The sequence below is a fragment of the Haemaphysalis longicornis genome, unplaced genomic scaffold (assembly GCF_048455015.1).
Source record: "Haemaphysalis longicornis isolate Haplotype H1 unplaced genomic scaffold, Haemaphysalis longicornis Haplotype H1 scaffold_6, whole genome shotgun sequence".
Taxonomy (NCBI): domain Eukaryota; kingdom Metazoa; phylum Arthropoda; class Arachnida; order Ixodida; family Ixodidae; genus Haemaphysalis; species Haemaphysalis longicornis.
The window spans coordinates 210,833,170-210,860,612 of NW_027526407.1; the positions used below are offsets into that span (position 1 = coordinate 210,833,170).

Here is a 27,443-nt window from a genome sequence, read left to right on the forward strand (position 1 = left end):
CGCACCGCCACCATACGCCTCGGACACACACAATCAGCTCCTTTCACCATGCCAATGCTGATGATGGTTTGATTTTATTGGCGCAAGGCCGACACGGGCAAAGAGCGCCAAACAGAAAGTTATTTGATGAGGAGACAACACGAAATAAAATCAGTTAAAAACTATGAGTACGGCTGGTGTAAAGGGCCAGGGTGAAGAACAAGAGTGGTTAAAAAATAAATAAGGTGGCTGGTGTATAGGACCAGGGGTATAGCTATGGGTGGTATGAGATGAGTTGTAAAAAGTGAACTTCTGATAGGAACTTAAACGTGCGCTGAACAGAAAACATGGCATCATCTCCTAAGAAGTATGATGGGTGTGGTGGAATATGTCGTGTGTGTAGTTGAGGGAAGTGTTTGCGTCGTGTAGTGTCGAGTGCCTTACATTCTATGAGGATGTGGATCACGGATAGGGCCTCTCCGCACCTGCTGCACAGAGGTCTTGGAGATCCAGTGAGCAGGTGCGAGTGCGTTGCGTGAGTGAGCCCTATCCGTAATCTAGCCAAGGCGACTTCAGTGTATCTATTGCGTGTGTCGGTGGTGTATGGTCCCAAGTGTGGTTTTATTACGTGTAACTTGTTGTCGGTTTGTTCGCTCCAGTGTGTTTGCCATGTTTTGCGAAGTTGTTGTCTGATGTGTGGTTTCACGTCGGTGTAGGGTAATGTGGTTATGTCTACTGTATTCGAGAGTGTAGCAGCAGCGGCCATTCGATCCGCTGCTTCGTTCCCGGCTATACCACAGTGGCCAGGGACCCAGCAAAGGAGTAGTTCAAATTTGTGGACATACACAGACATAATACCTTTGACTATTAGATTTACAACGTGATTTTTTGAAGACTTTGTTGACGACAACGCCCGCACGACACTGAGGGAGTCTGTATATATAATGGATTGTGGGATGTGACTTTGAAGGATATGATTAACAACAAGAAGTACACCATAAGCCTCTGCCGTAAAGATACTGGTATTACTGTTAACAGTTCTAGTGACATTAAGGCCGGGCCCATGCGCCGCGCAGGACACAGAGGTGGCAGTTTTAGAGGCGTCCGTATAAAATTCAGAAAATTGATACTTCTGCTGCAAATACAAGAAGTGCTGCAGAATTGCACATGTGGGAGCTCGGTTTTTATCTACATGTGTGAAGGATGCGTCGCATGATACAGGGCGGAGATGCCATGGTGCTATAAAATCTGTTTGAGAACTTTGTATGGTGTCTAAAAAGGAGACAGAAAGCTCTGACGCTTCCTTTCTAACTCTGTAAGAGAAGGGCGCAGAGAACGATGGTCGGTTTAGGAGTAGTGCAGTAATAGACGTATCATAAAAAGCCGATTTAAAAGGATGGTGTGGCATAGATGAAATTTTAAAAGCAAAAAGATCTGTGTATGCTCGCTGACGTTGTAGGTTCCACTTATTACACTCCACATAGAGGCTTTCGACCGGGCTAGTCCGGAAGGCGCCACATGCCAACCTGAGCCCCAGATGAAGCACTGGGTCCAGCATTTTGAGGGATGTCTTACTTGCTGACCCATAAACAACGCTTCCATAGTCTAATCGTGAACCTATCAGGCTGGTAAAAACACGTAAAAGAAGTTGTTTGTCAGCCCCATATGAAGAGTGGGAGAGAACCTTGAGTATATTCATGGCCTTTAAGTATTTATGTTTAAGTTGTTTTATGTGTGGAATGAACGAGAGCTTTTCGTCAAGGACTACACCTAAAAACTTGTGTTGATTTCTGACTGGAATTGAGACACCATTCAGTTTGATGTCTGGATCCGGCCGAATGCCGCGCATTTTCGAAAACAAAACACAAGTACACTTCACTGGATTAAATTTAAAACCGTTGCTATCTGCCCAGCCAGGTAGCTTGTTAACACCAAGCTGGACTTGGCGCTCGCAGATAGACAGGTTACAAGACTTAAAGGATAATTGCACGTCGTCTACATAGATTGAGCAGGAAATGGTTGGTGGCAGAGCCTTCCGAAGAGAGTTCATTTTTACAATAAACAACGTGCAACTCAAAACTCCACCTTGCGGAACACCGTTTTCCTGCACATGAACTCTAGAGAGTGCAGTTCCAACTCGCACGCGAAACGTTCTTTCAAAGAGGTAACTGGCAAGCGTGTTCCACATGTTACCCGACATACCAAAGGACTTCAAATCGCTGAGGATGCCGTACCACCAAGCAGTGTCGTACGCCTTTTCAAGATCAAAGAATACTGTCATACAGTACTGCTTATGGAGGTAAGCATCTTTAATATATGACTCTAACGCAACGAGTTGATCGTTCGTAGATCGCCCCGCCCTAAAGCCTGCCTGACAGCTCTCGAGAAGACCGTTGTACTCTAAGAAGTACACGAGTCTCCTGTTTATCATCTTCTCGAAGAGCTTACACAGGCAGCTTGTCAGGGCAATGGGGCGATAACTGGCGGGAGAGGAAGGGTCCTTCCCTTCCTTTAGGAAAGCCACTACTATGGCCTCCCTCCAAGAGCGTGGGAAGTGCCCCAAAGAAATATTTTATTGTAGAGGTGAAGAAGTGTTTCAAGTGTGTCTGCATGTAAGTGTATGAAATTGTGTATTGTGTATTGTGTATTGTGTATGAAATCCTGTCTGCACCTGGAGCTGAAGGTTTACAAGTACCGAGTGCGACCTTCAGCTCATGAAGTGAAAAGGGGGTGTTATAGGATGAGTTCGACTTATTAGTGTCTCGCAAGGACTTCTTCTCACATGATGCTTTGTGTTTAATGAAAGTGTTGGTGTAGTGTGCTGAACTGGACACGTGTTCGAAGTGTTGTGCAAGTGTGTTAGCCTGGTCTTCCAGTGTGTCCCCTGTTGTACTAACCAGGGGCAGGCTGTGTGTCTGTTGTCCTTTTAGTTTTCGTATTCGTGTCCAGACTTTGTGTGTGTCAGTGTATGAGTTGATGGAAGTGAGGAAGGTGCGCCAACTCTCCCTTTTCGCCTCACGACGCACTCGCTTCCCAAAAGCCTTTGCCCGTTTCAAAGAAATGAGGTTATGTGACGTCGGGTACCGGCGAAGGACACCCCACGCCTTGTTCTGGGCCTCTCGCGCCCGCCTGCAGTCCTCGTTCCACCAGGGCCTCCTTGGGGTGCGGGACCCACTGGAGGCCTGGGGAATGGACTTTTCGGCAGCGTCGAGGATGTGCGCCGTGACGAGTTGGGCGGCTTCCTCAACGTGTAGGTGTTTTATGGATGTGTGGTGTAGTTGAGATGTTTGTGTGAATGTGCTCCAGTTTGCTTTTGATTCATTAAACCTTTTATGGGAAGATGGACTGCTTGGGCCTGTACCTATATACGTTAATGAAGTGGGGAAATGGTCACTACCATATGGGTCCGTGCCCACACCCCACTCAAGACATGGAAAGAGAACTACGGAACCAATAGCCAAGTCAAGATGCGAGTATGTATTGTGTCCTAAGTTATGGTATGTAGGCTGTTTTTTGTTGAAAAGGCATGCTCTGGAGGATGTAAGAAACTTCTCTATCAGGCGACCTCGGGCATCCGTTCTGGAGGAGCCCCAAAGAGAGTTGTGCGCATTGAGGTCGCCTGTTAGTATGTATGGTTCGGGAAGCTGGTCGACCAGCGCCTCGAAATCAGAGCTCGAAAGTGCATGATCAGGAGGAATGTAGATGGAGCATACCGTTATCAACCTGTTAAATATTATCGTACGGATCGCTACAGCCTCGAGGACAGTGTTTAAAGAGAGAGGGTGGCATGCTAATGATTTCAAGGCGATAATGGCCACACCTCCTGAAGAGTGGGTGCAGCCAACCCTGTCCTTTCTGAATACCATGTACCTATTTAAAGGGGTCCTGAAATGCCTTCCGCCGATGCATGGATGTACATGTAACCAAATAAAGCAATGTATTAGCAATCTCCTCCTGCAAGAATTTTGTTAAAGCGATGAGTATTAGCTGAGAAATCGTAAATCAAAAACCGCGAATTATCGTCGCGCCGTATTTCCTCCTCCTTTCAACTGTTTCTTCGCTGTTGGCCTCCCCTCCCATGATGCTCCGCTCCTCAGCGGTGACGTACTTCCGCTATTGCGCTCCCACAGACTGCCGTCTGCTACGGGCCAGCTCTTTCGGATTTTTCATCTCTGTAGACACTATGCACACAGGCTGGAAAAGCGAACGAATGACCTGCCCGCATGTGTGCGGCCTGGCCTCGCCCTTTCGCGGTGTACTACGTAGCTGTAGTTGGTATCGGCGGCGAACTCGCAGCCGCGTGGGGAGAATCGTGCGCTCGTTCCCTTTGGTGCACCGCGCACTGTTTATCCAAAAAGCGCGGTCTCAGATGTGGCCCCGCTGGTGCCGGGTGTTATTTTGCGGTGGTTGTAATTCCTACTACCGGCGGCATGTGAAAAAAGACATTTTCAACCGACACAGAACCCGTGCACAAAACGCGCCGGATCGGATCGCTTTATCAGCGGCGATGAACGTGAAGGCGAAGAGCAAACCAACGCTGCACTCGATCAGCGAGAACCCGTGTTCTGACAAGCTGCACCCATGTGTTGCATTCAACACTGACGGGAAAGCGTTTGTTTGCACTTGTTTGGATAGTCGTAAAATGTCCAAACACTCCGGCACTCCGCTAGCAGATCAGCCGGCGAGACATTTCGGAAAACATTCGACAGATGGCGCCGTATGCATTAGTGTGTCGCTACGCCAAACTGATGAGACGCTCTACTAAAACTCCCATCGCGGTGTCACGTAGCGGGACGCAAAAATTTAGCGTTTAGCGTATGCAAAGGCCACAAACGCTGTACTAAAACTCTATTAGCAGCAAAATAGCGTGCGTATGTGAAACCGCTTGCGTTTACAAAGCTGCACGCCGAGCGCGTACGTTTCAAACCTAGTGACATCGTTTAAATACACTGGCAAGCACAGTGTAACGTAGTCAGATACCAACCGTATGCCCAGGCGACAAGCAAGAGCTTGTTTTATGTGGGGCGGAGATTGCGCATAAAGGCCCGTTCGCACTTGCGACGAAAGCGAGTGAGAGCGACAGGAATTCCGTCGCTTTGTCGCGCGACGATCGTTTTTGTCGAATGGTCGGGACAAATTTTGGTTGCGCGACAGAATTCCCGTCGCTTTCGCTCGCTTTCGTCGCAAGCGGGAATGGAAATTTCTGCCGCTGCCGTCTGCTACGCAGCTCGGAGGTAACCGCGCGATCTGCTCGGGCCGGATGAACGCGCACACTCCCGCACGGCAGCGCCCCAAGCGGCAGACGGCCGCGTACATCGCTCCCGGCGCCCGCCTGGAGCCCGCCCTCGGCACACCAAGGTAAATTGGCACACTAGCCAGTATATTTCAGGCACTATAATGGAGGAAAGGTTTTTTGCTTCCGATGAACCTAGTTCTTTGCCCCTGTGTTTTTAAATACTTGAAGTGGTTAACACGTCGTCCTCACGCAGCTCTGTATCGTCGTAGCATCGCTGATTGTCCGAACGAAGCTTGCAGCTAAGCCAATGCAGCGACCGAACCTGTGTGTGTGTGTGTGTGCATCGCCTCCTGTGTGTTGTGGACGCGTTCGTTTCGCGATGAAATGCGACATTGTACTTCTGCGGGTGGATAGTGCTTCCCATGGTCTGGATTATCTTTCTCGAACGACGTACCACTCAACCTCGCATGGGGTATGTGCAGTGTGCCTGGCTAAAAGCCTTCTCGCTTGCGCGCCAGAGTTGTGACTTGCTGCTCGTCCCCGCAAACTCGGTGTGAGGTGAGTGCCGAATTTACGACGGGCAGGAGGAGGTAACTCATCGTCTGTCAATCGCGGTTCAGACTTGCAACGCATGTTGTGACGTTGCGTTCGTTCGAAACGCATCTCTGGATTGTTTTGAAGTTGAATAAAATGTACGCGTCAAACCCGGGCATTCGGCTCAGGGCGTTCTCTGCGATTGCACCAAAGAAGTGCCACGGGACTTTCTTTATGGTACGTACTCACGTAAGATAAAATCCCCGTCGTGTTATGGCCGTGTTGCATTCAATACAAACGGTTAAGCGTTTGTTTACTCTTGTTTCGTTTGTCGTAAAATGTCAAAGCACTCCGGCACTCCGCTGGCAGATCAGCCGGCGAGCCGACGCTGAGCAGACGACTCATCTCTTTGCCGGAAGTGCGTGAAAAAGCCGCCCAATAGCAGGATGTCTAGCTCATGACGAACATCTGGGAATCGATGATGTAGACATGTGAAGATGGCGGCGTCCAAAAACACGAAGGAAAGGGTGAGAAAAAAGCGACAAACTTTGCAACAAAAGTGTGAGCTTTCCGCTGCGCGTAAAAGAGTAATACTTGGCACAGGTGACGTTGGCGACCCAATCTAGCGATTGCGCTAGTTCATTTAGTGTGCTCAAAATGCCTTTCAGGGCCCCTTTAAGAAATTTGTTTGTTTAGAATTGAGGTGGGTTTCCTGCAGACACATGATACTTGGCTGACTGGCATGCAGAATCTCATACACATCGTAGAATTGAGGTGGGTTTCCTGCAGACACATGATACTTGGCTGACTGGCATGCAGAATCTCATACACATCGTCAAGATTTTTAAGGAGGCCTCTGCAGTTCCATTGAATGATGTTTTCTGTTCCCATTATTTAAATTTAAGAATGACTGGAGTGTGTGTGTTCGTGTGTGTTCATGTGTCGTCTTTCGGGGCTGTTACTCTGGGATTGGGCTTTTTGGGCCTGTCTGTAGGCTTGGAAGTCGGTGGCCGCTCCTTGCGCTGCGTTGCAAGCAGGAACGGCCCGACATCCATCTCATCGTCGGATGTCCGACGGGCCCCCCGGACTTGGCCCCCCCTCGGGAGCCCTTCGTTTGAGACGCCACCGCCGAGGGCGTCCGGGGTGCCAGAGGTGGCACGGGCGGTGCGGTGGCGGTGGGAGCCGGTGCGGGGCCCGTGGTGTCCATCACCTCGGTACCCTCCAACGCACTGGAGGATGGGGAGACAGAGGCGGGAGCGGCACCGGTCCCGACGGAAGACGTTGCCACCACAACCGCTTCTGCCTCAGCAAGCGGCGTGGTGGCGGGTTGGGCTGCCAGAGGCAACCCAGGGGGGGGGGGGGGGAGGAAGGGACCAGGTCAGACTCGCTGAACTGGGTCCCTGTGGACACCAGACGCCGCTCCGCCCCCCGGCGAGCCGCGTCGGCGTACCTCCCCAGGGGGAAAGAGGCGAACCTCTTTCGCGCCTCTGGGAAGGTGATGTTCTCAGTTACCTTTATGTTGATTATCTTTTTTTCCAGTTGGAATTTTTCACACTTGCGGGAGTACGCTGCATGCGGACCGCCGCAGTTCACACAACAGAGGGTGTCGGATGGACAGTTGTCAGTCGGATGATCGTGCGCCGCGCATTTTGCACACGTCGTTCGGCCACGGCAAGAGTTTGTACCATGCCAGAACCGCTGGCACTTAAAACAGCGCCGCGGATTCGGGATGTACGGACGGATGGAGCAACGGATAAAACCTGCATGTATGTGTTGTGGAAGAACTGCGCGGTCAAAAGTCAAGATAATGTGCTCAGTGGGAATCTCCCTGTCGTCTCTGCGGATAGTGATGCGTCTCACGGCAGTGACGCCCTGATCCTTCAAGCCGGCAAGGAGATCCGCATCTGTTTCGTTCAGGAGATCTGTTTCGGATATCACACCCTGCGAGCTGTTGAGGCTCCGATGGGGTGTGACCCTGATGTCGAGATCAGCCAGTCTAGTCTGAGCTAGAAGCTTTGCAGACTGCTGCTTGTCATTTATTTCGATTAGGAGTTCACCAGACCTTTGTTTTTTGCACTTATACGATTTTCCTACTATGGCTTCAAGATACTTGGCAATCAAGAAGACTGACTGAGATGCAAGAGGGTGGGTTGGATTGATGGATTCCATGACAAGAAATCGAGAAAAATTATCTGGTTCAGGAAATGTCAAAGATGGCAATGAAGGAAAAGATACTTCGGTGCGGCCCCTTTTCAGGGACCGATCACGTTTGGGGGGGGGGGTTAGAGAATGCCATACATCATAGTATAGAAGCAGGGGACGGGGGTACTTTCTTCTCAAACCTTACCCTGATAGCCTGAGAGGTCCCGGAGCTCCCTGCCTGGTAAACAGACAGGGAGCCCATCCGCCGGAGCTTGACCTGGGCTCCGACGGCCACCGTTCGTGGTTTCTAACCCTCCACCTATAAACACATCGCCACGGTTGGATCCAGCTTATGTTTGGGGGCTCGGGGTCCGCGGTATCGCCAGTACCGTCACCAAGATTGCTCAAGGTGCCCCGTGCGGGGTTCACCATGCCAAACAGAGGCACCCCGAAAGGTGCTGTTCTATCCCCCATGCTTTTTAATCTAAAGCCCGTTCTACATGGTGCCATTTTCCCTGCGAATTCGACCATTTTCCGTTGCTGCGGCAAAGTGTCAAATGTTTGAAACGATCGAGCATCCCCGGCGAACGCCGCTCGCGCGGCGTGGAGGTGGTAGAGGGACCGGAACTTGCGGCCAATAGGAACACAGCTAGGTGAATGTCAAGGGCACGTCACGGCATCTGTTGTGGAAAACTAGGAGACAAAGGGCCGGGACGTGCAGAGGGAACCATGAATTCTATTTACATAATGATGATGATAATGGCAGCATGCGCGGGGATCGGAGAACATCTTCTTTCACAACATCCTCCCCGCCCCAACAGAGTGAATAAACTAGTTGTCCCGTCCCTGTAGTCCGTTTCACTGGCATAGTCACTTTCTGTGTTCGTCCAGTTCCATCAGGGCAGCTTGATCTTCCAGCGGTGTTTGTAGCGTCGATTGCGCTTCCGACAAACATACTTGTGTGCAGTTCCGGACTTGTCGACAACAATCACAGTTTGTTGGACGAAAGTAAGTTCCTCATGAGTTTCGCCGATTTTCTTTGGGATCAGAAGCCGTCGATGATGATACTTGTGTAGATCCCACGTGCTGGTTTCACTGTATTCTTCTGCTGTGGGGTCCTTGCTTAACAGAGGAGTTTTCTGTTGCATCCGAGGGTTTGTCTGTCTGGTGCGCCTAATCAAGGACTTCGGTGGTCTCCTAAACTTTCCACGTTCGTACAGTGTCCAGTCATTGATGCGCTTCCTCAGTTGAACTGCCAAACGGGTCGAGCGCTTGGGAGAAGGTCTGATTGATGCGAATGACGTTTGGCAAGGAGAAAGGGCTTTGGCTCGGTTCTTCAGGCCTATCCTTGCTGCTGCCTTGCGTGCGCTATGTATCCGCTGAAGCATGTCATAATCCGGGCCCCGTGGGAGTTGCTCCTGGCCGAGTACTGTTGAAGGTGGCTCACGCTGGCATTGGTCTCTGTCGTTAGGTGTTTTCTCTGAGTGCTTGGGACGAATAAATTCACGGTTTTTAGTTGGGAAATCTTCTGCTGAAGCTTCACCCGGAACGGCTTCATTAGCGGGGTACTCGATTGTAATGGGCGGTGTCGGAATTGAATTATGCGGAGCACGATTACCTGAAGACTTCTTTACGAGCGAAGAGTCGGAGATGCCGGATAATACATCAGCAGTACGCTGATATTCTGCTGTAATCCCGTCTTGTAAGGCGCACCGTAATCTTGTTCTCGTGTCGATGATAATCTCCTCATATTCAAAGCATGTGTTAAATTCCTCTTCGAGACATTCGGGGGCTGCGTGGGGCTCAAGCTCTTTGTCAAGCTGTTTCAGCTTGGCTTCGTGTTCTTGGAGGCGATAAAGAAGGCTTTTGAGCGCTAGGCCACTGGGCTGCGGGCAGGTCACTGCGGCAAGGGCTTCTGCTCGAATATTCTGTATTAGTGCACGAAGTGCCTGTCGTTTTATGGTAATGATTCTGATAGCAGGAAGCTTCAATAAACTGTCCTCTTTTCCCGCGTCCGCCGTCATATTCTTCCACAGTGAAATGCGGCTCTCGATTGACTCACCCAAATTCCACAACACGCGATGAGATTCCGCTGTAGTAAACAGTTCTCATGGGCCCTTCGGTATGTAGGCACGTCCGTCGGCATCGGTGGGGTCTCTGGCTTCCATCGTTGTTGAACCCAAGGTCGGATACTTCCGAGTCGTCGAGGGGGTTTCGTTCCCGGGTTTCTTGCACCAATGTTGTTGTGAACCGCAAGAAACCAGGACGCCAGGGTAGGGCAGAACTGGGAACGCACTTCCACCTCCTTTTATTTACTAATGGTGATAGTGTGCACGCCCCCTTCTTCCTCCTCTACTTCCACAACACATCACCGTTTGCACGCTTAGCAACCAGATGGCGTTACTTGCATACGCGCAAGATCACGGAGAAGGTGCTCTCCAGAGTGAAAGAGAAGGAACGCGCTCACTGGCAGACCGCAATGCACCAAAAGTTTACCCTGGAACTATACCCCTATACCGCAGCCACAGGCAAGATATAGGCCGGATGCGTGTCTGCGACAACAGCAGCGGCCGCACACTCCTCTTCGAGGCCCGTGCGGGGGCACTGCGCACGCTGCTGTACCGCTGTACTGCCGGCGCTACGACAGCACACCAGAGGTACAAGCAGCAAAGTGCAGGGCATGCGGCGACCACGAGGAAAGCATGGAACACCTGGTGCTGCACTGCACAAGCTGCGCCCACCCGCCAGAGTCAACGCCACTGTACAACAGGCGCTAGGGTTTGAGGACGGCGTCGACAATGCCATGGATGTACACACGACGAAAGAACGACTGCAACTCTGGCAGCGATCGGTTCGGCTGGGTGCGGCTGTGATGACGGTGCAGTGAACGCACGAGTGAACTGCAGTGAATAGTGACAGTGCAGTGGACGTACATACGCATGCAGTGTGCCATATGCACAAGACTGCAGTTTTCTCGCAGGTGGGGACGGTACACTGACTTTAGGCATTCAGCCGTTTTTTTTTTCTTTTTGTATGTGTATTCTTTTTCACCTGGCTTGGACATTTCGGTGTCCGCCCGATACAAAGGGTGTCTGGCCACAACGATCATCATCATCATCATCATCATCGGCGTAAGCGCGGGCGCACCAACACAAACGTAGGCGTGTTCACAACACGATGTCGGGCGCCGTTTTCAACGAATGCTTAATCGGTGTCCGCGCATGTCGCACACACCGAATAAATCCCGTCCGAAGTACACCAAAATGTGCTAGGCACGCACAAAAAGCGAACCCAGGGTTGCTTGCTGTGTTTGTCTTCTCTGATATGTGTGCGTATATTGAAAAAATATTTGGCGATTGTTAAATGAAACAGCTAATAAACTCATATTTACTACAAACCAACGTTGCCCCTATCTTCAAAGCTGGAGACAAAACGCGAACAAAAAATTACACACCGATCTAGCTAATTTGTGTAATATGTAAATAGATTGAACACATTATCTATACCAATTTAATCTCCCATCTTCAAGATAATAACTTTTTCTGCACTACGCAACACGGTTTCAGAAAAGGGTTGTCCTGCGATACTCAACTAATCGAATTTAGTCATGATATAGCTGCCTCGATCGACAATGGATGCCAAGTGGACTGTGTATTTTTAGATTTTCAAAAAGCCTTTGATTCTGTATCACACAATTTATTATTACTTAAGCTGTCTGCTCTAAATATCCCTCCCTCTTTGCTGAAGTGGCTTGAAGCGTATCTTGTTGGTAGAAAACAGCGGATTGTTCTCGAGGGAGTGTATTCATCTGAAGTCGATGTGTTATCAGGGGTCCCCCAGGGATCTGTTCTGGGACCCCTTCTTTTTCTGATATTTATAAATGACATAAGCCAACAAGTATCCAGTCGCATGCGCATGTATGCGATAACTGCTGCATATATCGTGACGTCACGTCTGCTCGAGATTCTGCTCAACTACAAAGTGATCTAAATGTTGTGTTATCATGGTGCACCAACTTTTCAAAATGTAATACCGTTCGCTTCACAAACAAAAAGAACATTCTAAATACGAATTACTTTCTAGGAGACAATTGTTTGGAAATTGTGTCTAAATATGAGGCCCTAGGCGTTTTCTTTCCGAGCAACCTATCCTGGAACGACCACATTGAATACGTCGGTGCCAAAGCGAGCCGTGTATTGAACTTCCTAAGACGTAACTTTAAACAGGCCTCACCCAAGCTAAAGGAAATGCTCTATCTTTCTAACGTTCGTTCAATTTGAGTACGGTTGTGTGGCTTGGGATCCAGACACTAAAATATGTACTAATGCGCTAGAAAGGGTTCAGAAACGAGCAGCGCGATTTGTGTCTGGTAACTATCATTTCACTAACCGCTCTTCGTGCATTTGCGAACATTTGGGTTGGCCTCTCCTGCAGGACAGACGCAAATTCGTAAGATTAAATCTATTTCATAATATTTATATTGGTAGCACTGGTTTAAATTGCAGGGACGCAGCCCCTACGAGCGCACGCGCAGGGTGATAACGGTGAAGTGCGCGCGTCGAACAGCGGTAGTGGCGTCAGTGCGTCATGAGCCCGTGCGCGCGTGTGTGATGAACAGTGAGACGGGACAAATACGTGTAGTGCGCATACAACCCGGAACATGCGCACAACCAACGGAGTGGCGTAAAAGCGGCGCTCATAGGAGCGCTGGGGGAGTGCGCACCGGGGCACACTCGAGAGCGGCTGCTTCCGCGGGCTGCGGACGGGACCGACGGGCGGCCAGCCACAGCAATGACGCCCGGACAGCGAGGAGCAACCAGCGTCCGCGGCGGACGCTCTTTACCCGTCGTCGGCCCAAGTGACTGAAGACGTCGTCGTGAGTGTACAGCACCATGCTGTAACTTTCTGGACAAGCAGGGCGCCAACCGCCGACTGCCCCTCTGCAATGTACTTCAATGTACCCTGAGGGTATTATCAATTATCAAAAAATGTGTTCTTTACGCGCTTTCCGTGCTTGCTTGCTGTACTCTTTTTTATATTGCTCCCAACTTGCTTTGTTTGTTTTTTCCTACCTTGGTTTTCCCGGAATAAACCGGTGATTTGTTCTCATGCGGATCGGCGTTACTTCGTCGGGCGGGTTCGGGCTCGCGAACCCTTCATGCTCGAAGGGGGATCCTTCAAAATAAAGGCGTGTACATTAAAGATCCCACTCATGTATCCTCTCGCCTACATCTCTCCCGCAAAGTTCGGGAATACCGATGTCGTAAAAATACTTACAAAAACTCTTTCTTCCCGAAAACCACTCACGAATGGAACAACCTACCAGAATATATTGTATCCACCCCGCCACCCTCATTTCAAAATGCTCTATCACAATTTTTGTTGAAGTGAAAGATGCCAATTTCTGTCTGCATTTCTGTTTGTGTTTTACTTTTCCTTGATTGCCTCGTGTTCGCAAGAATGTGTACACACTGTATAAGCTGAGCATGCTCACTTGTTTTGTTATCGGTATTCATACCCTGTATCAAATTTCAAGTTTTATGTCTCCCCCCCCCCCCCCCTACTGTAATGCCCAAATTCGGGCGCTGTATGTACTCGAATAAATAAATAAATAAATAAATGAAACAACTTCCCCAGAAAGTAGAATAAAACTTATTTTTTAACATTACAACAAGCTTCGCTCGTGGCAGACCTAATTCGGTCTGCAAACAATGCGTTTCTGAAGTGCGAAAATCGCGGCGTTCAGAGGCCATGTAGACGACATTTCCGGGCAGTGCGAACTTCGCAAGTGCGGATGTTCATTCCACCGAATTCGCAGGCGAAAAACGCTCCATGTAGAACTCATACCCCTCGCCCGCACCCTCCTCACCATTCCCACTCTCCGCAGCACGCTTTATGCAGATGACATTAACCTCTGGGTGCACTCCGGCTCCGACTACTGTATTGAGACAACTCTGCAACTTGGCCTCAACACAGTTCTCCACCACATCGAGCCCCTTGCCTTAGCTGCTCTCCTCAAAAAATCCGCCCTTGCATATTCGCCCCGCCGCACTCGAAACCACCACCTAGCGCTCCTATACAGTTTTACATCCGCTCTACCCCAGTTCCTCACGTCTCGCAACTCCGCCTCCCGGACCATACTCTTACCCACAATCGCTCCCCAGTACCCACCCTCCAATACATTAAACGCTACACCACGCAGACTACACACCTCATACGGCGTATCGCCAACAAGCAGCACGGCCTCAATGAGCAGGATCGTCTACCGCTCGTGCACAGCTTTCTCATTAACCGCCTTATGTATTACCTCCCTTACCTTCGTCTCACACCCGCCATTTTGCGAAAAACCTATCGACATGCACTACACCCCCAATGACAGACTCCTAGCCCTAGGCGTCCACAATACCATCAGAGAGCACCTCAAGGATCACCGCACGTCTCAACTCACGCGGCTAGCCTCGTCTCCAACAGGGCACTATATCCTACAAGCTATTAACACCACGCCCCCCACACTCCCTACCCCTCCCACCCCCATACCAGCTTACATCCGCGCACACATTAAAATCCGCCCTCTCCCTAGACACATGCAGCCCACATACCATGCAGCTCGCCGGCATGCCCGAGCAGTCACCCACTCACACAAGTACCCCCCAGCGTCACACACCCTCTACACCGACGCCGCTCCGTACCCAACCGGCCCGCGCACTGCGTTGCAGTCATCGGGCATCACTCCCCTCACAGCACAGCCACTGCCACCATTCCAACCTCTAACGCCACGACGGCGGAGGAGGAGGCTATTGCCCTCCCGCTTTCCCAGCGCCCCACCCCCCTCTACATCCTCTCCGATTCGCAGACAGCCATCCGCCATTTTCTCCGGGGCAACATCTCCCCACAAGCCCTCAAAATTCTGACCACCCATCCCCCAACCGACACCGTGTGCCTGTTGTGGACTCCAGCCCACACAGGCGTAGGCGCTAATGAGGTGGCGAACGTACGTGCTCCTGAACTAGCAGCGTACGTGCTCCTGAACCGCTCCATCTACACCAACACGCGGTGCCCCTTTCGGTAGCCCCACCGGGCTCCTGCATTACAGGGACATCACCCTTCACTACCGCCTCCTCCGCCACCAGTACCCTCCACCACATCCCCAACTCACCCTAGACGCAGCTCACTGCCTGCGCGTCCTCCAGACCCACATCTTCCCCCACCGCACTCAGCTCATTCACACCCACCCAGACCTTTTTGACTCCCCAACATGCCTTGCCTGCGGGGCCCTCAACACGCACTATCATTCTTTGTGAGAGTGCCCAGCAGACCCCTTTCCCCCTTTCCTTCCCCCTTCGTCTGGGAATAGTCGCTGGGCGACCCGGAGGCATCGAGTCAAGATTTGGTGACCACCCGGGCCCTGGCGGTCGCGGCGGCCCTGTGGACCGCCCCCACACCCCCCACCTGATCCCTGAGCATAAATAAAGTTGTTTCTTTTAGATGCGACTGCATCTCATTCACTCGCCTTGTCCCTCCATACGGCGTTGTTGGTGTCCGTCCACACCCCTCCCCCATTCTCCTCGCCGCTCGAGCTGCGCTCTCCGCCGCTCACCTCCTCTCCTCTCCGATAGCGAACACTCTCTCGCGAGGGGCATTGGATTGGATTCGATTGGGTTGGCTTGGCTTGGATTGAATTTGGATTGGATTGGATTAAAGTGGATTGTGTTGGATTGTGTTGCGTCATAGCCGCGCCACGTTGCGTCATAGCCGCGGTCGTACCACTAGCGGCGTTCCGATTTCCATCGATGCGTTGAATGGAGCCTAACAATTCTGCTATCGCCCGCACAACCGTAACAAGCACCGATCACTGTGATAACAGGAATGGTAGCACCACTGAAGAGAAGGCTGCGAAGCGGCGTGAACGTGATGCTGAACGCAAGCGATTGAAGCGAGCAGCCTATTCCGAACTTCGTAAACGTGAACACCAAGTGAACCCCCAAGATGCGTCACATCTCCACAGGGTTCTCGCGGGAAGGTGGGGTAATTTCTCTCTCTCTCTCTCTCTCTCTCTCTCTCTCTCTCTCTCTCTCTCTCTCTCTCTCTCTCTCTCTCTCTCTCTCTCTCTCTCAGCATACCAGTGGTTCGTCTTCCGCCGCTCGCGACCCAACCGAGCTCACCCACTTCGAAGGCACAACTGCCAGCGCATATGCCGAAACTCGAGCCTCCTACCGATTTCCCCGAACTCACTGACAACGGCGCTCCAGTTGAGACGTCGTCAATTGTGAAATCGTCGTCTCCGTCGCTGCCAATCACCGTGACTTATCATGAAGACGTTAAAACCCGTTCTATGCTCGCCAAAATGAAGACGCCCAATCCACCGCACGGAACTGACACTTCAACGAGTGCCTCCTTGACACAACCTTGCGTCATTGATTGCGCACTCATTCATCTTGAGCGGCACGCTTCTGCCCCTGAAACTATAGAGCCGTTCTCCACTCCTGATGTGAGCTCCACAGTGTCTCCGACAGTTCTCGGAATCCATGTACTGTCGTGTGCTTCTGTCGATCCTGACCACAGTTGCTCTTCAACTGCTAGAGGCGAGCGTAGAGCTCACGCCATTGGTTTTCGCACCAGCAACCGTGGTCTCCATGTGCCCGGCGTTTCAACTAAATGTTGCTCATGCGAATTTCTCCCCAGTCCTTGTACCCGCGAATTTCTCCCCAGTCCTTGAGCCCCGTGGCGCGAAGAAGGCATTCGCTTTGGCTGCGAGAAAGAGGGAACGACGTCCAAAGCACCGTGCGTGTTGTCGCCGCCGTGGTCACTCAATCTCCACGTCCCTGTCTGCTTCTAGACGAATCCACGTTCGACATCGGCACCATCCCAAACCCTGGCTTCTCCTTGCACCTGCCCACTCTCGAGCGCGTACCCGCACCATCATGCTCTCTCCAACTCATGCGAGAGTCCCTGTTCCCGGACTTATGCACTACTGCCTGCGGAATTTGTGTAACAGCATCATCCGTCACGCCACCCGACCGCTGCCGCACTCCCAGCCCAGACGTCCGGAACTCGCTGTGTTACCGGTGCTGCAAGGACCCCGACTGGACATGAACACTGAACCACCGATCTCGAATGACAAGGACATCGTTTTTACATATCTGTACAGATTTATAGCGCTTTCTTCTGTCACATCTTGCGCATAGTTACCGTATATATGCAGTTATGTCTCAGCTCATGTCCATTCTCAGCACTTTTCATCGCTCATTTCAACCTGATCACTAGGGGACAGGCCATCTGTAGCAGCATCCGCAACAGCACCATCGTTATCGCTCGGCTGTTGTATGGGCTTAGAAAGAAGAGAACGAAGAAGGCCCCCGAGGCTCGAACGCCAGCACTGCGTCTGCGTCTCCGTACTCCGCGGCCCTGGCCTGTCGGCCTCAGGCGCCGTCTGTTAGCCCTCTTGTGTGCGTGGCTGTGTATGTGTGAGTGCGTGTGTGTGTAAATAGGCTGTAGGTAACCTGAGAGCGTATGTATATAGTCTGTACATAGCCTTTTATACATAGTCTGTACATAGCCTGTTATCATACTTAATTAACAATTCCCTCTCACTCCGTCTTCCCCGGGCGAGACCTGTGCCCTCTACCGAGAGGCAAAACTTCGCCCTGTAAATATTTTCATATTAATAAACACTTTCTCTCTCTCTCTCTCTCTCTCTCAGAATTTGTGGGCGCGGGAGGCCCGCCTCCTTACGCGACGACCAGCCAAGTCTACAATTTCATCCCCCCATCGAGCCAATGGCCTTCCCCTTCTCCAGACACATCTCTTGGTATCCGTTTGGTCACCCATTTGTACCCCAATTGTCGGTTCGTCTCACTACATGGCCATCCGAAGGGGCAGGAGGAGGAATAAACTATTTGCGTATTAGTTCTGGAGTCATGGCAATGGAAGGTCTTCTCAGTCCAGAAGCCCCTGGGAGATCGCTGCCTAGAGGGCCCTTCCCACCAGCCGAAGCTGATCGCCGGGGTCCGGGCTGGCTAGCTTGCTTTCCCACTGCCCATGGTTGGAGGAGGGGATGGGGGAGGGACGGTGTGTGGGAGCACGCCCAGATCATATGGTAGACTCTGCAGGGTTGGGGACAGTACTTGCAGGTGACGGAGTGCCAGGTGGGGTGGATGGCGTGGGGGAGGGGGCCGTGCGGGTATGTGTTGGTTTGAAGGCGGCGGTAGGGTGCATTCTTCCTTAGTCAACTTGCCATGGGCGGCGAGATTCCAAGATGCGGCGTTGGAGGCGGCAGTGTTCGAGGGTATCTTTATATCCACTCTGTTACCCAATTGTCCCCCATTTGTCGGTTCGTCTCACTACATGGCCAGCCTAAGTCCATTTCTTCTTTTTTATTTGAACTAGGATAACCTCAACTCTAGTTTGTTCTCTGATCCAGGTAGCTCGTTCTTCCCCCTGGGTGTTATTCCTAAAAACATTCGTTCCGCGGCCCGTTGAGCCGACCTAAGTTTGCTTTCTAGTTGTTCAGTAAGGGGCAAGTTTCAGCTCCGTATATCGTCACCGGTAGTGTGCACTATGTTCTAGGTTTTTCTATGGAGGGACGGAGGTTGCTCACATTCCATTTGTGAGTGCTTGCCGAGTGCTCCCCAACCCATACCTATTCGCGCCGGATTTCTCTTTCGTGTTTGGGGTCAGCACTGACCATCTGGCCGAGGTAGTTTTATTCTTTGACTTCTAGCATTTCGTTTCCTAAGCTGAAGAGGACGTTTTTTGGCATGCTTATTCCTGGTTACATTAGATTTCTTCATATTTATTTTTAGCCCCACAGCCGTGCTTTCTGATTGTAGTATCTCAAGCATTGTTCGCATGTGTTGTGCAGTCTCAATCAGGAAGACTATGTCGTCCGCAAACCTCAAATGGCTGAAGTATTTCCCGTTTTTCCCTAATCATATGTTTTCCCAGTCAGCAAGTGCAGATTTCTGGGCCAGTTGGTACACACTGACGCATGGGAAATCAGCGAAAAAGACGGCGCAAAACACAAGGAGTGACGAGACAACACAACGCTGGACTAGATTTTGCGCTGGTTTCCCATTCACTGTCAAGCTTTCTAAACATCTTCTCCAGACATGCTGTGAACAGTCTTGACGAGGTGGTATCTCTCTGTCTTACTTCCTTGCGGGTATACATGGTTGTTATGTATGGTTCCTAATAAATATTGTTAAATATGCTTGCTAAAACACCGATCCTTGTGGTACACTGGACGTTACTGATATTAGCGAAGGGTCGTGGCTGTCAGCGCAGACTAAATCAGATGGTTGGTACCCAGTACAACCACCTACTCAATGCAAAGTATGCTTAGCTTAAAAGAAACGAGTTATGTAGAAGTTAAGATGGTTCGCCACTAGGGGGCCGACACAGCCACACGCGCTTCGTTTCGGCTCCCGCTTCTCGCTTCGCCACCCGCGGACGGGCACCTCCTGCCCACCTGATTTCGCCACCAATCGAACCGGTACGATGCACGGATTCCCCTGATACCACTTTCGTCGTGATCCATCCAACAGGCGAGTAACCCTGTCTATTGCAAAATTCACGACCACCAACGGAGGGCTAACCCTAACGCCACAGCGAGGAACAGCATCGGCCTCGCCTCGCGCCGCAGCTGCCTTCAGCTGCCGGCTGCATCCCACGTGCGGAGCTCGTGACATCTCTACCATGGATTGCGGCGACGAGGAACGTGCAGCGCTCACAGCGCACAGCGAGCATTCTTCTCTACCGGCAAACCCTTGGATACAAGTTATCAGCAAGCGATCGCAACGCAATGCCTCCAAACAACTGAAAACGGACCAGAAAGCACCCCCTACGCAAGCGTCAAGACTTCCTACTCCGCGTATACCGGCCGACCAGTTCGTCGCGGTAATACGACCGACCGGCAACGTGTGCGTCAAAAACTGGGCCACATCTGAAATCACCAACAGCCTTCTCACCACCACCGGCTTCGGTCGCGCAGAATTCATACGCCAGGTAACTATCATAAATCAAGACACGACAAACCTGGTAGTAATCGGATTCAAGAACATCGATCTTATCGACCGCATATCCCGAATCACGGACTTGACCATCCTCTCCACCACATACCAAGTTCGTGCCTACATGAAGCCTCCCCCGGGCACCTCGCGAGGCGTTATCAATGGCGTCTCGGAGGAAATTGACCTGCCGACTCTACATGAACTCCTAGCCCCCAATGAACCCTACCTGGTCCACGCCCGCTTTATGGGACAGACGAGGTCGGTTCTACTAACATTTGACGGCTATCGTGTCCCATACTACGTCAAACTCGGATGTGAGCTCGTCAGGTGCCATCCTTATCGCCGGATGACGCAAGTCTGTACCAACTGTGGAGACACTGGACACCGAAGAGATGTGTGCCCCTCACCCCCTCAGACCATCTGTGGACAATGTGCAACTGTGGACCCCTCTGCTACTCACCATTGTGTACCGAAATGCAAACTATGCGACGGTCCCCATCCAACTGCAAACAAGGACTGTCCACAACGTTCACGCCCCCCCCATCAGACCCCCGACTCGCACTTCTGATCAGACTTACGCAAAAAACTCGCCCACTTCGACTCTGCCACTGGACAAGGACAACTTCCCGGCTCTACCCAAGACCAACCAGCCAGCGCCCCGCCACCAGGTGAGCTGGTCAGCTGTTCTTGCCTCCTCTTCCACTGCTCCACCCTTTCCCCCCCATGACAACCCCTCTCCTCCCACCAACCACCAATCACAGTCAACACAACTGACACTCGAATATGTCTATGCACAGCACATGGAACTCCTGCAGCGGCACAACCGCCTTGCCGAACAGGTTTCTGCCCTCGAAACACACCTCGTGACTGAGATTGACCTCAAGTTAAAGGCCGCGGTGGCCACACTTACCAACACCATACACCAAGCAGTAGCTCCTATACACGCCACATTATCCGTACCCAACGAAGAACACGCCACATTATCCGTACCCAACGAAGAACAAGAATCCATGGATGCACAGCCTATTCCGCACCAACAATCCGAGTCCTCTCCTGCCACACCGATCATCAAAAAAGCCAAGCTCGTATTTCCACCCTCACACACAATCCAACAAACACACACTTCCCAGGACACTAGGACTACACCTGGACCATGAAGACACAACCCACCGTACCGCTGCACATCCTTCAATGGAATTGCCGATCTTTCACAAGCAAGAAACATCAACTAGATCTCTTCCTCGCATCTGATCCTGCAGACGTAGTCGCCCTTCAAGAAACGAATGTCCCGCAACCTAAACTGATTGGCTACCAAACGTTCACAACTGACCCGTACCACCGGACGGCTACTTTTGTACAAGCTCATCTCCCGGTGTTAACTCACATCATTGCCTCTGATACCCCCAACACGTTTGTAGAAATCCTGCCGACAACAACAAATTCAACATCACTCTTCATTCTCAACGTGTATAGCCCACCTACCCATCAACTCAGCGATGTCAATACCCTCATCCAAAAAGCTATTACAGTAGCAAGAGACGCACCCTTCGTATTACTTGGTGACTTCAACGCTCCACATATGGGATGGGGATACCACCAAAACTCCAAGAAAGGCACGCGCCTACAGAAAGCCATCCACGATCATAGACTTTGTCTCCAAAACGACCTTACTCAACCTACCCGCATCGGAAATAGCGTAACGCGTGACACTATTCCGGACCTCACCCTTACGAAGAACTGCCCGCTAATACAGTGGACGTGCCAAGCCAATCGCTTAGGCAGTGATCATGCCATTATCTCCATCAGACTAACTTACCAAACTAATCCAATACGAATCGGGCAAGCTCGAATCACCGACTGGCAAAAATTCCGCGAAGATAACGCCCCTCTCCCTTCCCCGCAAGAAAATCTCGCCGCATGGATTGATGCACTCGAACAACGGCTGCGGAAGCACACGACAACGATATCATTGACGACGGAACACCCTGTAGCAGACCCACATCTCCTCCACATTTGGGAAGCCAGACAGAGTCTTACTAGGCGGTGGCGTAAACAAAAGCACAATAAGCGCTTAAAGCAACGTATTGCTATCTTAAACCAACAAGCCCAAGATTACTCCAAAATTTTACAGAAACAAAACTGGGCATCTTTCTGCAACCAGCTTCAAGGTACGCTAAGCACGAAGAAAACATGGCACATACTGCGCTCTCTCATCGACAAAGAACAGACGCGCACCGTTACTTCAAACCAAATTCACCGCCTAGTACAAACCTCAGACTTATCACCTGAGGAACTCCTTCAATCCGTTCGGCGGAAGATCTTTGGCCACGAATCCCAATACCCACCATCAAATGATTCCAAGCGATATACTGGAAATGACAATGCAGAGCTAGACTCCCCGTTCACCATGGAAGAACTCCATCAGGTGCTACAAATGTTAACACGCAACAGTGCCCCTGGACACGATCGAATAACTAACCGACTACTCCGCAATCTCGACGACGAAACCATACAAGCCCTTCTTGACCTTTTCAATCAACACTGGGAAAACGGAACTCTACCTGAACAGTGGAAAAGATCGGATATCATCCTCATACCGAAACCCCACAAATCCCTAGGACTCAACAATCTCCGACCTATCTCTCTTACGTCTTGTGTTGGCAAAATTTTTGAGCACTTGGTTCATATACGTCTAACCACGCATCTTGAAACAACCGGACAGTATCCCAACACCATGTTTGGCTTTCGTACTGGACTATCCACTCAAGACGTGCTGCTACAACTCAAAGAGCAAGTAATCCAAACCCTTAGCCGCAGCCATCCCAAAATGATCATGACTCTCGATGTGCAGGGGGCATTCGATAACGTTTACCATTCTGCAATTCTGGACAATCTTGCCACTACACACTGCGGCCATCGAACCTTCAACTACGTCAAGGCTTTCCTCCACAACCGAACGGCCACACTTCGACTCGGCCCGCACTCGACCCCCCTTTTTAACATGCCTGCGCGCGGCACACCCCAAGGCTCCGTCATTTCACCCCTCCTCTTTAATATTGCTTTACTTCATCTACCCGTAGAGCTCGACCACATCCCGGACCTTCACCATGCTTTCTATGCCGACGACATCACGTTGTGGACAACTCAAGGGTCAGTCGGAGCCCAACAAGACACCCTACAGCAAGCCATAAACACCATCAATACGTATCTCATACCACGAGGGCTTCGCTGTCAAGCCGAGAAGTCTGCAGTGCTGATGCTTCGCTCGCGCACACGAGGTAGACCTCCTGAACCCCCAATAAATCCTAATCTGAAAATCCAAAACACTTCTATCCCCCAAGTGCCTACTCTACGTATTCTCGGCGTTCCTTTCCATCACGATGGCTCTGGTGCCGCCCTTATCCCGCAACTGAACAAAACATGCGCCCAGCTTACCCATCTGATAAAACGTGTAAGCCACCAACATGCAGGGCTAAGGGAGAATGAATCCTGCAAGCTCATACAAGCTTTGCTGCTTAGCCGCATCACCTATGGGACGCCGTATGTTGCACTCAAACCCGCCGAATTGAGAAAACTTGATATATTAGTACGAAAAGCCTACAAAACGGCCCTTCATCTGCCCACCTTTACGCCCACACAAAAACTCCTCGAATTGGGTTCTCACAATACTATTTCGGAGCTTCTTGAAGCACAACGCACGACCCAAATCCATCGCCTTCAACTTACTTCAACAGGACGACACCTGCTCGGTCTTCTGGGACATGACACCCCAAGAGCTCAGGATACGCCCAATCCGATCCCAATTTCTTTGCGTCAACGTATTCACATCGCTCCTATCCCGAGGCACATGCACCCAAGTCATAACAGGGGCAGAAGAATAGCTCGTGTCCGAATGCTACAAAGAAGACTGGACAAGGATCCACACGTCCGATATACAGATATTGCGTCTACTCACCACGACCGGCGTACCACAATTGTGGCTCTCGACTCTACGGGTACCACCATGACTGCTGCCACCTATCGTGGAATCTCCTCCACTACCGCTGAATCGATCGCAATAGCTCACGCCGCTACCACGCACCGCAGTGAACACCCCCTCACGATTGTTACGGACTCTCTACAGGCATGCCTACGCTACCGTCGTGGACAAGCTCCTGTCGCAGCTATTCTGCTTCTGCAAAAGCTTCCCCCTCAACTATTCATCACAATAATATGGACCCCTGCTCACACCGGCCTGCTGGGGAATGAAGCAGCCCATGCTGCAGCCCGCGAGATCCACAACCGGGTATCCTCAGCATCCGAATCGGCAGCCACGGAAGACATCACCACCGAACCTCTGACCACCACTGAAGCAATTCTCACCCACTACAGGCACCTCCGCTACAAATATCCTCCGCCGCACCCCTCTCTCACGCACGCCCAAGCATACACCTGGCGACGCCTACAAACAGATACCTATTACAACTGTACACGACTTCACCACATTGCTCCTACGCTCTACCCGAAAACCTGTCAACCATGTAATACCCCACTAGACACTTTCCATCTTGTCATTGAATGCCCGCACTCTCCACCCCTCCCTCCCCGCCTGACCCCCACCCCTTCCCGTGAGCAGTGGGAGAGGTTGCTGACCAGCTCCGACCGTGAAGATCAAGCCATGCTGGTCGACCGGGCGGTGACGGCGGCGTCCTCTCGCGGCCTCCTGGACATAGGAGGCTGACCACACCCCCTCCTTCCCCCAACCCTTTGCTCTATAATAAACGTTTGTTCATCATCATCATGTAGAAGTTAACGGATTGGTTGAAAAATATACAGAAATAAAATTGCTTCTGTAGGGAGCCGCAGTCGATTGATAAACGTTTGTTGCAGCTTAAACAAAAATGTGTAGAAAAAATGGTGACGTAGCAGTTCACGCAATTTTAACAAAATTGCAAGTGACGTCCGAGTGACTAAGCCGGGCGACAATCTCAGATATACTATGCAGAATGCAACGATTTTGTATGCGCTTATAGCGTTGATAATAAACCATTTGTGTAGAAGCGAACTTATTCGTACTCAACCCTCATGACCTTGAGATGCAAGGGCCAGGTTTCACGCAAATAGTTCAACAAGAATGAACAAAACCCATAGGAATTCACCGTGTGGGCCCCCGTATTGCGCGCACCTCACTGACTGAAGGGCCCAGTGTGCAAATACCATCTGAAAACAAGAACACAACGAAGGAATATGTAAGCCAAGCGCTATGGTTTTTTTACGTTTTTACTTATTTTCCTGTCTCTAACAACGCACACCAATTGATTCAGTTATCGCTTCACAACCAACAGGAACGAACGAGTATGCTTTCGCTGTGCAGCAATCGTTGGTAAAAACTTTTGAAGGAATCGCCAACTATACGCTATATCCGGTATCTGAGAGCGCGTGCAAACGTAAATCAAGCTAGAAGCACCAACAGATTTTTGGTATCCCGGCTGTCGAAAACTGCGACCATGGTTAAAAATGTGAGGAGTTCGGCGTTTCCTAGCATATCTCAAATAAGTCACAGCTCTGGCTTCTTTATTAGGGCCGACAAAATATAAGGAAAGAACAGGGGAACTTCAAACCAAGCTTTTAGCACGTAGCAAACTGCCGAGAAACAAAACGCATTCGCCATATCCTAAAGCAAATTTACGACAATAACGGAGTCACTTGACCAAATTCTTAAGCAGATTCTTCAAATGACGGTAAATACGTGAAGCGCTAGTAAGGAGGTCACACACAGTCGTCGGCGAGATTCTTACAGAGCCGTACGTGGCGTAACGATACGTCATAGCAGAGCGCAGAACCAGTCCCGGTATACGGCACCCGGTACACGGCCGTCGCACCTGCTGCCTTTGCGCATGCGCATTGCGCTGGTCGCCTACCGGGTGCCGTACCGGGACGGGTTCTCCGCTTTGCTTTTACCCTCTGACTGAACTGACAGATGAGCTGGCAGGGTTGTCCGACATGCGAAACAGGTCGGTGTCAGCAATTTGGCTGTACTTCTCACCTGCGCGCTGTTGAGAGACCGTGGGACTCCAGTGGACTTACGTGTGCGGCCGTGTATCCGGGGCGCACCGTTTTGGTTATGTGCTCCTGGGGCTTCCTAGGCGCGCAGCAAAACAGGGCGAACGTAGGAAGGTAGCAGCGGGAAGTCGCCAAGCGTGTCCTGCGCTGCAGGAATGAATTATGCCGTCTTCCGACGATGCGTGTCTGTACCCAAAGCAGGAACATGGCGCTGCTTTGAAAACTAAACGGAGCGATTCAATCAGACGGTGTGTGTCTGAAAGGAAGCTGACTACATGAGCGGGAAAAAGAAGGCCTCCCTAGTGCCAGTGACGCGCAGGAGGCGCGCGTAAACAGGTGACGCGTGCGCTGTTTAGTGCCCTGCTCCGCCTGCAAAGCTCAAGCCGTCGGCGGGGAATGTTAGTCAGCCAGAAGGGCAGTAACGACACTGGCAAGTGAATGGAGCCCTCTCCACAGGCTCCCCATTTCGGCTGCCCCGATCTTCGAATCGGATCTCGCTGAGTCTCGAGGGAAGAGTTGGCCAGGACTTCCTCACATGCTTCTATTGTGTTAGGTTGAAAGAAAAATCGTACATCGGGCAACAATGAAGATGTGTTTGCATGAGATTGAGCCTTTCAGCAACGCGACTTGCGGTATGCGAATGCGTCCTATTTTCAATCGGTATGCGGTCAGGTGCGGATTCAGGAGGATAGTCTGTATCTCCTGACTTTCGTCGGAAACTTCAATCGCGACCTTCGTCGAGAGAGCAAGTTCTCTGTCACCTAAATAAATACACACCAGGGTTTTTTGCACTGGTAGTGGCTGTTTTAGAAATAAAGCACCATCCTCAAGCCATGCTAGCGCTAAACAGGTGATATCGCAACGACGGAAATCTGTAAAGCGAAAATTCTGAGACGAAGTCCCTCCAAAAATTTGCTCTCGAGCTACATTTAACAGGGATAACAGAAGTGTTTAACATCGTGAAAGGCAGCGTTCTAGACGAAAACAGGAGAGAAGAGAACGAGCGTCCTCTTGTCTTTCTTTTTTCGCGTATTCGTCGTACGCTGCCCCTCAGACGTTAAGTCAATACCAACTTGCCCACATGCCGAATATTTCGTCATAGAAGTGTCAAGCCTCGTGACAACGTCGGTATGGCAAAGATTCAAAAATGGAAAGTAGTGCACAGCGCACTTTTGAAACAGACAGTCGGAGTGCTGGTTTGTTCTCTCCTTGTTTGTTTTGCAACGGCGAGAGCACTTGTCCGCACGACGGCATTCGTTCCACTTGTGAATTTTCAGATTGTAGCGCAGAAGGCCAGGGGAAAAGAACGGGCAGACGCACACAGCGCCGACATCCAACAAATTTATGGACGAGATTTCCGCACTTACATAAGCGATACAATCCCGTGACGACGCACTCATGGGTACACAAGCGTGAAGGCAAGTCGGCAATCTCCTTTTTTGGGATATTTTGACTGAAGTGGAGCTCACACGAAAACTTTCTAGTCTGGCGGTCTTTCCTGC

At 51.0% G+C, this 27,443-nt stretch overlaps 1 protein-coding gene across 1 annotated transcript in view; it reads right to left on the bottom strand.

Annotated features, from left to right (window-relative positions):
* The window catches only part of LOC144141340 (acetylcholinesterase-like), a 48,903-nt gene extending 22,866 nt beyond the window's left edge, over positions 1-26,037 (bottom strand). The window contains exon 1 of the mRNA XM_077672933.1: positions 25,925-26,037. The gene's annotated coding sequence lies outside the window, so the exon portion shown is untranslated. The remainder of the gene's footprint in view (positions 1-25,924) is intronic.
* Between the last annotated feature and the right edge of the window lie 1,406 nt (positions 26,038-27,443).